Source organism: Gopherus evgoodei, chromosome 2 (genome assembly GCF_007399415.2).
Source record: "Gopherus evgoodei ecotype Sinaloan lineage chromosome 2, rGopEvg1_v1.p, whole genome shotgun sequence".
Taxonomy (NCBI): domain Eukaryota; kingdom Metazoa; phylum Chordata; order Testudines; family Testudinidae; genus Gopherus; species Gopherus evgoodei.
Genome location: NC_044323.1, coordinates 113,900,049 through 113,911,391, shown reverse-complemented (window position 1 = coordinate 113,911,391; position 11,343 = coordinate 113,900,049). Strand labels below are relative to the sequence as shown.

The 11,343-nt window shown below is 54.4% G+C and overlaps 1 long non-coding RNA gene across 1 annotated transcript; it reads left to right on the top strand.

The window, feature by feature from the left end:
* Positions 1 to 547: 547 nt before the first annotated feature.
* On the top strand, positions 548 to 10,375 carry LOC115644926. The gene is made up of 8 exons (XR_003998634.1): positions 548 to 792; positions 1,251 to 1,330; positions 1,738 to 1,843; positions 2,317 to 2,412; positions 5,228 to 5,366; positions 6,464 to 7,501; positions 9,668 to 9,810; positions 10,226 to 10,375. It is a non-coding gene; the product is annotated as an uncharacterized LOC115644926 (long non-coding RNA).
* The last annotated feature ends 968 nt before the right edge of the window (positions 10,376 to 11,343 follow it).

Genomic DNA, 11,343 nt, shown 5'->3' with positions numbered 1-11,343 from the left:
CCCTTGCCTTGTCAGCATATGAGCTGGGATTCACGCATCCTGCCCAGCCTGGCGGCGCCCTGCAGAGCCCACTCAGATGGGGAAATGCCATGCCGCCCTGGGGAGACTCAGAGCGGCAGTGGCAGCAGGACCTCTCCCTGTATCCCAGGCTCCACTTCCCTTCCTCCCCGGCTCCTCACACACTCCGGGAGCCCCTCTCGCTGCCGCAGCCCAGGCTCGGCTCCAGGGGACCCTGCTTCCCTCCCTCCTCGGTTCTTCACACACTCCGGGAGCCCCTCTCGCTGCCACAGCCTGGGCCCTGGAGCTGAGCACGGGCTGCAGCAGTGGTGAGAGGGGCTCCTGGAGTGTGGGAGGAGCCGGGGAGGAAGGGGGAGCCAAGCCCTGGCTGCGGCTGTGAGAGGGGCTCCTGGAGTGTGTGAGGAGCTGGGGAGGGAGGGAAGCGGGGCCTGGGATGCAGGAATGGGGGAGAGGTCCTGCTGCTGCTGCTGCCACTCTGAGTCTCCCCAGGGTGGCGCGGTGTTTCCTCGCCCGAGTGGGCCGTGCAGGGCGCCGCTGGGCTGGGCAGGGGACGCGGATCCTGGCTCATGCGCTGACAGGGCGAGTGGCTTTTTGCCACTCCAAGCAAAAAAAAAAAAGGGAGGGGGGTTGCCGCCCCTTAGAAAGTGCCGCCCCAAGCACATGCTTGGAGGGTTGGTGCCTAGAGCCGGCCCTGTGCATGTCTCTGCACAGCAAAGACGGCAGGACACTCTGGAGCTGCACTGTTGCAAGGCGGCTGTGGTGGAGAGGATTGTGGTGAGTGAGACACGGCGCCTGGCAGCTGGAGGGAGGAGAAAAAAGTGGGACAGGCAGGGGTCTCCCTGTGCCAATGGATGGGGGCTGGGTGGAGCTGAAGGGGGAAGCAGAGAGCAGGAATTGCTGGGGCTGAGGACTGGGAAGAAGAGACATGAGAAATTCTGAGATTGGTAATTGGGGGAATCCTGGGGCTGGAGGGGCAGCTGAGGCTGGGGGACAAGAAATCAGATGGTCCCAGCTCAGTAGTCAAGATGGTTTTGATGGGGGCAATTTTGACAGGGAGAAGGGAAAGGGAAGGGTACCAAGCTGGGCAGGAATCCTGGGAGGGGGCCAAGTTTGAAGGGCAGGAAGGACTCAGAGGAGCAGGAGGCAGGTGTGGGGATCCTGCTTGCTTCCTCACTAGGAAGTGTCAGTTGGTCCCTAATCACATGCTCCGTTGTCTTCTTTGGGTCTCATAGGAGCTCTTTGAGGAGCTTCCTGATGACTCTCCACCTGGTGCCATCTTGGCCAACTCACTGATCGCCGTGGGCAATCTCAGGTACCGAGACCACTTGACCCAGCTCCCCTAACCCCGGTGCTGCTCAGGCCCAGGGCTGGGAGTCACTGCCCCTCCCACTCCCAGGTCACCTCCCAAGGATGGCACCTCTGGCAGAGGTGATGGGAAGGTTCACTCTCTCCTGGCTGGGCTGTTCTTTTCATTCCAGTAACATTACGGGGGCCTTAGGGAGAGGCTCATTCCTGGGATCAGATACAGGAGGGGCAGCAAGGTCCAGGAACAGGGGATATTCCTGCCATGCCACTGTCTGTTTCTGAGCCCTTGGCCTTGTCATTTCCTGGCTCGGTGCCTCAGTTTCCATTCTCACCAGCCTGCAGTCTCACGTCCATGTTGGCGCCAGCCGCACCACCGCACTGCACAGTCTAATACTGGCTCCTCTCTCTTGCCAGCACCATGAAATCTGCCCTGGAGCCAGAGTTGGAGTCCCACCTCCTGTGAGCTGTCCTGCATGCCATCTTCACCGTGGACATGGAGAAGGACACCACCCAAGTCCAGGTAGATTTTCCTCCTACTCTTCCCTGCCAGGGGCAGGAGTGGCCTCTGGTCTCTGATCCTTTGTTTCGCTGGAACTCCAGAGAATGAGGTGGGGTGGGCAGAGATGGAACAAACTGCAGGGTTGGATCTTTCCCTCCAGGGGGGATAACGTTACCCCTCCCTGGGAGAGTACTTCCTTCTGCATGCTGTGTTTTTCCCAGCAACCCAGCTGCCATTCGTAGCAGCTTGGCTGTTCCATACTCTGCTGCCCACAAGGCCCTCCACAGAAACCTCCTAAGGTCATGGATTGAAGAACCAGCTGTCACCCTGCCATGAATCCTGGCTAATTGCCTGCAGTGGGATGTGAATGAAAGAGGCCAGGATATGTGTTTGGGGGTCTCACCAGTGCTTCCCAAAGACCCCTCTTCCCATCCTGTGGCAGGTGTAGCCCCAGTTTCCCTAACTCTGACCCATGACTCTCCTTTGCTTTGCAGAATCTGCAAAAGGTCATACCAGAGCTCCTGGATGCCATGCTGGGAAACCTGCTGGCAGAGTCCTCAGACACCAACAGGCTGCACTACATCTTGGAGGTGAGTCCCATGAGAGGGGTGGGGGCAATTTCACCTTAACTCTTAGATCCATTTTCCAGTCTGTCCTCCTAGCTGGGCTCCCAGTGGGCCATTCTTGGTCGGGGCAGTCAGTGCAATGCAGTGTCAGGTCCTTCCTACTTGAAGGACCGAGGAAGGAGCTGGGATTTCACCCAGAGCTCTGCCTGGTTTTGTTGAGCACTAACCACAGGGCCCTGGCTGGCTTGGGGAGTGAGAATCTGAGCCTCCCCCCACACCACACACACACACACGTGAGATCCAGAAGACGGTCCTCAGAGTAGAGGCACAGGCTCCTTCCTAGAGAAATAGGAGAAGCCCAGCGAATCAGCCCTCCTCTCCGATAGGCCCTGAGATTCCTGGGGAGATTGTGTTCCTGGTCACTCCCTTCCTTCCACAAAAGCCTTTAATGAGGAGGGGGAGGGGTCTGTCTCTTCCTTGTGAGCTGTTCAGGAACTGGGAGTTCAGGAAGGATAGGGCCAGCCCCGGCACCTAACATTGTCCCAATCTAGATAGACACTGACAAGTTTGACCTGCAGGGTACAGGCATTGTCCTGGGGGAAACAATCCCCTTCTAAAGCTTTGCAATCAATGAATCAGATATTCCACCCTGTGCACAATGTCTCAGCTCCCTGAGCATAAGGAGGGGCTCATTTGCACAGCATGTGCACCTGCCCATTGATCCTGACCTGCCCTCCTCTCCCACAGCACGTCAACTTCTGGATCATGTCCAGAGTGTCCCAGGAGAGGGCCATTAGGAGCATCCCAGCCCTGCTCAGATTCACCATCACTCTCCCTGAGTTTGATGTAAGTGACTTCTGACCCCAGTTTCCATATTCCAGGCATAGGCGGGCTGGCACCGATGGGCTGTAGGTTCTGCTGCTGCGGGGGTTGTGGGTTAGGAGTGTTCCTTTTGGAAAGGCAGAGGCAGCGCAGAGAATGAGCTTGGCTTGAGTTAAGTTCTTCTTTTCCTGGTTAAGTGGTGACTCTGGGCCTTTGAGGGGACCATGCTCTAGCCCCTGCTCCAATTAGGTTCATGCATGGCCTTGAGACCCTCCTTGGCATCCTGGAGCAGCTCCAGGCTCCCTTAGAGGCAGAGAAAATTAAGGGTCTAGATTTAGCTCTTCTCCCCCAGCATCTCCTGCAGAGGGGATGGAGAGTCCTGGTTAGGGGGGAACTGGGAGCTGACAGGAAAATGCTGATGCAGTCCCCTCTCCCTCTCTCTTCCATTAGAACTCAGCAGAATTCCCCAGGCTGGGTCACCATGTGGCATAACTGGCTCTGTTCATCGGTGACCCAGCCAAGGACATCAGCCTGCAGGCCAGGGAGGGGATTTACTAGCTCTACCAGCTGCTGCTGCACTAAAAGGGTAAGGAACCCAGCTGGGAAATGGCACCCAACAGAAGACTGAGACTGACCATAGCTAGGTAATGGGTCCCCAGCCAATTTATCTCAGACTGACCCCAGTTGGAGGATGCAACTCTGTCTGTCTCTTTCTCTGTTCTTCTCCACTCCCCGCAATTCTACTGGGCCACGGATGCAGTGAGGACTCTGCCCACTGTGCAGCCATCAATGGGATTAGGAGGGCACAAGCACTGCAACTAGAATGATAAATTGTGTGTCTCTTTCCCAAGCTGACCATCCATGAGGTGGAAGATCTGTGGTGCTGGGACTAGCACCACGACAGCAGGCTTCTGGGCTATAGGAACACAGCCAGGGTGGGGGAGGTAAGAACACTCTGTCAGGGCATGAAATGGCTCAGAGAGTGGGGCTGGCTGAGTTTCCTGAAGTGGCTGCCTCTTGGAGACAGGACAAGAACCCACTCCTTATTTCCAGCTCAGAGTTCCTCATCTAGCACCAGCTGGTTCTAATGATCCCATGTGGGAACCTCGCTAGTTGCCATGTTTTGTTTGTCTGACATGAGTAGGGGACACAGTGAGCTCCAAAATCACTACGGACCACATGCACCCACCTCACGTCTCCGGACCAGGCCAGGGAATGAATGGCAGTGTCTGGACCTCAGCCACTGTTCCAAAGAAGCATGTTGTCATTGACCCACCCCATAACACAGTGCCCCAGAATTAGAGTCCAAGGTGAGATCTCCACAACATCACAGAGGAGGCCTTGGAATGACTCCTGGGTCTGCAAGTGCATCTACAGAATGCTGCTCTGCAGACGCCACGTGAGAGAGACTGTGAGCTCGTTCCCTCTCCTACAAGCAGAATTGCTGCACCAGTACAAAAGGTTCATAGGAGTGTCTGTGTGTGGGGACTGGGAACTGAGTCTCCTTGTCCTTGTCATGTTCCAGTTTGGATTCCCCTTGGAAGAAACCCAGGAGCTGCAGACACCAGATCCAGCTACTAGAGAAATCACTAAATTGGAGGGAGCAGACCTTTGGTCTGTCAGCTCCAACCCCACCCACCGTGCCTCTAGTCACTGAGTGCAGGAGATCTCTCTGCTGGAAGCAATATAGAGTTTCCTGTCATCTCTGTGAGCTGCACACCAGAGTGTGCCTCCTTCCATGCACAGAGATCTGTTTTCAGCCCAGCCCAGCCCCTGCGATAAATTGTCCTCCAGAAAGAGGCACTACAGGCTTTGGATCCCTAAGTGCCTACCAACTCTTAATAAAGGGGCTTCCCTGAACCGAGGGACCCTGGAAGCCCCCAGGAGAATGAGCTGCCTTGGCTATAGTAGCTCTTACCCTGCCCCTGAGCCACTAGAGGGTGATGCCGTTCCAGCCCCAGGACCTGGAGCCTGGCTCTGGGCAATCTGCTAATGCCTCACATCCTGTTGGTTTTAGGTCTTTGGAAAGATCTTCTCAGAGGGGCAGAGAAGATTCTTCTTCCGGACAGTGCAGTGCTGGTCATCCATGACCCCCTGCTGGGCTGCTCCTCACCTACTCCCTCCTGGGGGAAGCCCAGCAGCTGATTGGGGACAAGGTAAGCAGTGGGATTAGACTCAGGAGATTGGGGCAGGGCCCAGGCCTCATTGCCATCCTATCGCCATTCGCTGGCCTGGCAGCAAGGAGCCTGGTGGGGAATGAGAGTGCTACTGGGAAAGGAAATGAATTCACTTCCATGAGCAGGAGGGAGCCAGTTTGTCCCCTGAGCAGCTCCAACCCAGCTCTTTAGCAAGGCTAATTAATGACAGGCATTACCTCATCATGGACTTATATTCTTAGGACACAGTACTATCACTCCTGGGAAGGGCAGGAGAATCCCCTAAGTACCATCTGAAAGTTTTTCCTGCCTGTCCCACAGGGCCACACCCAGGTCCCAGTGGCCTAGTGTCCGTGTCACCCCAGTCACCATCCAGAGTTGCTCCCATCACTGGCAGTCTAGGAGGTCAGGGACTGTCGGGTGATGGTGACTGATACGGCAGAGCTGAGGCACATGAGCGGGGGAAGGTTTTTCCTGCTGCTGGCAGGGCTGGGCCCCCTCTAAAGAGAACAGGAGAATTCAGTCAGCAGGGGTTGCCGACCTGCCCCATTCACCAGGGTTGCCATTCTGCGGCTTCAGCATTAGTAGCTGGGGTGACTTGCGGAAAGGCCTCAACCACCTCACATCCCACTTCACTGCTGCCAGAATCCCTCCTTCCCCACTCCCTGCTAGAGCCCCCCCTGCCAGAGCCCCCTCCCTGCCCTGCCTGGGGTGGAGGAGAAGGTTGTGAGAACCTGAGCTGCGTCCCTGGGTGGTTGGAGGTAGAACAGCTGCCAAGGGCACTCAGGGGAGGTGGCAGGAGCTCACCCTACAAAGAGAGGGGTTGGCACTGGAGATCACTAGGGAGGACAACAAGCAGTGGGGACAAGTCACCTCATCCTATCAAACCATGCAATGCTGCATCTCAAAGAGGCTTATATGGAAGATCCCTCCTCCTTCTTGAGGTAAGAAGTATTCACTCCTCTGGGCATGTGGGTCTTTTGGGGGAGAAATGGGGCCCCTGCTACATAGCCTGGCTGGGAGCTTCCCCCACCCCTGTCTGCCAGCCCTGGGACAGAGATGTCTTCATCATCATGGTGTCCCTGTTTTGTTCCTAGGAAGAGACTCCCCAGAGATGTCCTGGCACTTGGATTCCAGAGAGCATTTCGGCAGGGTGCTCCAGCCCCTGGAAGACAGCATCATAGAGCCTCATTCACATAGCAACTCTGCTCTCCAGCTCTGCTCCCCACAGCAGGAAAAATGAACCCCTTAGCTCCCAGAGTCCTGATTCTTTGAGCTCTTTGTGGTCAGCACTAGGGTTTATCCGGCTCTCACACCACACCTGACCACCTCTGAATGAAGAAGGGCCTGAATGTCAGAGTTCTCCTGGATCCAGAACTCCTGTTCCAGCTCATGGTGTCTGTGTGCAATCAGACCCTCTGGAAACCAGCCTGAAATACCAAGCAAAGACCTCAGCCCAATTACAGCAGAGCAGACATGTAATAAGATGACTTTTCCTTGACCTGGAGAGTCTGGTGCTGAGCCAACCTGATCAGGGAATTCCCCATAAAGAGCCAGGCTTAAGTAGAAATAGAGGCCAGCTGGGGAAAAAGTTAGAGTAAGAGAGAGATAGGAATCTCAGTGGAAAAGGGAAACTCTTCAGACAAGGAGGCCTGGGAGAGACCCTGACTAAAGCAAGGAAATGACTAGGAGACCCGGAGGGGAACTTGAGAAGAGAGGTAGGAAATGTCCCAGGGAAAACTGCAGCAAAGGTAAAGGAGCAGACCTAGCTGTGTGGTTCACTGCCTTGGACTGGAATCCAGAGTTGTGGATGGAACTGGGTTCCCATGCTGGTGCCAAAGAAGGGGGTGTACGAGCCCACAGAAAGGGTTACCAGGTCCAACAAGAGTAGCTGAAGATAGGCTGAAGAAGAGCCTCAGAGAGGGTGGAAGGACTTGCTGTCAAAAGCACATTTGGAGTCTTAGTTAATTTGGGAGAAGTGGGACCCTGGAAGGGGTACACTGGAGACTGTGACCTGGCTAGATGGCTGAATTACCAGGCTGAGGAAACCACCACAGTGCCAGAGCCACCGTCGACAGGGGTGCTAGCCCAGCAAGTACTGCCACGCTTACCTGGACAAGAGGGGGCACCTAGTGGTGAGTGACCTCTGTTAACAAACCCTGTTCTGTCCTGGAAACCCCCTGTCATTAGAGTGAGGTGGGGAGAATAGGGCGGGTGGTGTGCAGGAAGGGGAGAGATGGCTGGGTTGGCAGGCTGGAAGGGGATTAGAAAGGTGACCTATCTTGTGGGTGGGCTCCTGCTGGCTGTGTCTGGAGCACTATGTAGTTTCTTCTATGGGAAGTGCCTGTGGTAGGGGCATGCACAAGGTGGGGCAAGCAGGGGCACCCCAATAATCACCTCTGCCATTGTCCCCAGCTTCTGTCCTGCCCCCCTGCCATGGGAGTCCCTCCCCTGAGCCCATCCTTGCCCCTTTCTGCCAGGGTGGGAGTTGGACTGAGTGTGGCTTAAGGGGTGCACCTGAGAAAGGCAGTGCAGCTAGCACTCCTGCTGAGCCCCACTAGATGGCACCCAGAGCAGAGAAGCCCAGCTGGCAGTACAGCTCTGCTAGAGGGGGCATAGGGAAGCCTGCTGAGTCCCATCCCTTCTTCGCCTGCAGCTTCCATGTGCAACCTCAGGTTCCATGACCCTCCTGCCCAGATCCCTAATCCCAGTGCTGCTCAGGTCCAGAGCCAGGAGTCACTGTTCCTCCCACTTCCAGGTCACCTCTCACCAGTGGCTGTTCCCCTCCTTTGGCAGAGTGGGTGGGAACAGTCCCTCTCTCCTGGCTGGAGGGTTGATTTGACTCCATCAGTATTAGGATGGCTATGGGAGAGGATGGCAGGAGGGGTCATACAGCAAGGTCCAGTGATGAGAGCAGGGAGCGGGTTGTATTGCAGACCTGCTGCTGACTGGTAGCATGACCTTGGCCAGGTCACTGTCCCACCTAGTGTCTTGCTTTTTTCATCTCTGAAGTGGGTAAAATCCTGACCCACATTTAAAAAGTATTTGATTCTCTATTTGACTTCCCAAGTCCCTGTCCTCTGTGGCCCCACATCAGCCTGAGGCCCATTCTACGAACTTCCATACCCTTGTCACCCAGTGTACCCCACCATTACACTGCCAAATCTAATGCTGTCAGGCCACTGTGCAAACTGAAGCTGCATCAGGATGGTGCAATCTAATTTCTGCAATCTAATTTCCTGTGAGCAGCCCTGCACAGCATATTAACCATGGGTGTTGTCCTTCCCCATACCCATGTTGAGGTAGATCATCAACCTATACCTCTTTTTCAGGAGGAGGATGGCAGCTGGAGCTGCTGATATGGGGTGCGGTTGGCAGAGGTGGAAACAGCCCATGAGGTTAAGAAATGGTAGTGAGAGCCTCTTCCCTCCATGGGAGATTATGTTGCCCCTCCGTAGGCAATCCTTTCTTTCCTCACGCTGTGCTTTGGTTCCTGGACTCTGCCAGGAAGCCTAGCTCACATCTCTAGCAGCTTGGCTGTTCCATACCCTGCTATGTAGCAGACCCTCTGCAGAGAACTGCTCTGGGCAAGGACTGCAGAGCCAGCTGTCACCCTGTCAGGTGTAGCCCCAGGTTCCATAACCCTGATCCATGGTCTCCCTCCGCTGGCAGGCTCTGAACAAGGCCTGCCCAGAGCCATGGATGCCATACGAAGGAGCCTGCTGACAGCAACCCTCAGCACAAGCTCCAGCACATCTTGGAAGAGGGCAAAGTGGAGAGGGGCAGTGAGGTGGGATTTACCTTAATCTTGGGAAGTGAAACTAGAAGATCCACTTTTCTGTTGTGTTCTCCTAGCTGGGGCCCCATTGGGCCACCCTTGGTCAGAGTAGTCAGTGCAATGCAATGTTGGGGCCTTTCCTCTTCTGGTGACAGGGGAAGGATCTGGGATTCCAAGCCAGGCTTTGACTGGTTCTATTCAGCACTAACCACTTTGGGAGTGAGCGCATGTAAGATCCAGGAGATGCTCCTCAGAGCAGAATCACTGCTTTCCTCTTAAGGATACCCTGAAAAACACACGGATCATCAGGGAATCAGGTTTGTCCTTAATCACTCCCTTTGTCCAACAGAGAGCATTCTGAGGTCCCACACACAAACCTGGTGGAGAGCTTGGAACTGAACTGTATCCCACCTTAGTGCCTTTATTCTCACTTTATTCTCTCCTGCCCGTATTCGCTTTGGCCATTCTTCTATGGGGTCTGAGAGTGATATGAACAGGAAGTTCCTCCCCACCTGTTTTGCAGGCTCTGGGATCTGTCCCAGCCTCCCACATGGACACAGCTGGCCCAGCTGAGGGAGAAGTGAAGAAGGATGACTTCTTCCTGTCAAAGCAAGCAGTGTGGGTCTCCGTGAAGCTTAGATGGAAGATCACATATCCCTCATGAAGGTAAGGGGTCCCTGCTACAGAGTCTACCTGGAAGGTTGTCCTAGCCCTGGGACAGAGACCTATTTCTCATTGTGATGTCCTTATTTTATTCCCAGATGAGATATCCTGGATACTGCTTCCTGCAGGAGGTTTCAGCTACCTTCACAGTTCAGCTAGACATCAATGTTTTATACAATTTCTCCACCCTTTTCTTCTTTCCAGCTCTGCTTCCTCCAGAAGGACAGAGTCGTGATTTGCTGCCATTCAAGGGCTGAGGGGTAGCGCTTGTGTTGTCCCCACCATCAGCTGTTTTTACTATGAGAATCTCTGTAGAACAATGAAGAAATCTCCTGAACTTGTAGAACCAGCCCCCTCAGTAATCTCACCCAATTTCTTCTCATCTGAGCTGATTTGTTTGCATCTTGCTTTTCTATAGTCTGACTAGGGCTCACCATCCATTCTGGAGCTGAACACCAGATGAGACCTGATTATCTTTGACTTGCCATGTCATCATGTGGGTGATGGAGCTGTGTGTCAGAGAGGCCCAGCAGCAGATGTGGCCAGGAACAGGCTAAACAGCCTCCAATGACAGGTGAGTAAAACCATGGCCACAGAGACACCACAGGCATCCACGGGGACTGAATTTGAGCCCTTCACCAAGAGCACAAACCCCTCTCACCAAAAATCAAGGAGTAACCACAGATGTTATGCTCCCAGCCTCTCTAAGGTGGGTCAGTATTATCTCCAAATTCTGGACTCAGAGATGGAAAGGGATTGGCTGCAAGGCCACTCACTGCCAGAGGCAGGACTGACACACGGTACTGATACCACTCCAGCAGCAACCACTAGACCACACCCACTTCAAAATCCAGACAACCCAGGAGGCCTGACTCTGACAGCTAGGCCTCAAATGACAAGCATGAACTCCCTCCCATTCAGGAAGCCATAGATGGGACCATCTACTGAGACCCACTCTGCAATGCCACTGTCAAGAGACCATTGCTAGTGGGTGTCAAGTGACTGAGTAGGCTGCTCCTCGGGGCTGCCCCATTGGGTTTCACTGTGAACTTCTGGGAGCCACGCAAAGACTGCAGCATTGGAGAGACTCTCCTGCTCTAACAAAGAGTTTCTGTTGTCCCAGATAATCAGCTAGTGAGGCCAGCTTTCAGAATGTGGAAATGCTGTTTGTGATGGGCTGGAGAATTTACCACGTAGGTGGCAGCAGGCGCAGTCCCTGGAGTCACCATGAACCAAACCATGCACTCCTGACACTGAAGACTAACCTCCCACTGCTCTCAGTGAGGACTCAGATATTTACATGAGGCTGATGGATGGCAAATGCAGCCATCTGAAGAGGTGAAAGAGCAAAGCAGGGACATTGCCTGAGCTCTTGTAATAAAATGACTATAGTCAGGAGACAGAAGATGGGGAAACTCTCTGAAGGTGGCTGGCAGCAGCAATGAGGAAAAGCAGTTTGGCAGCCAGGAGATTAGAAATAAATCTGAAATTTGATTCGGAGGGCTTTTTCCTGTGTGGTGAAGGATTTGGAACTGG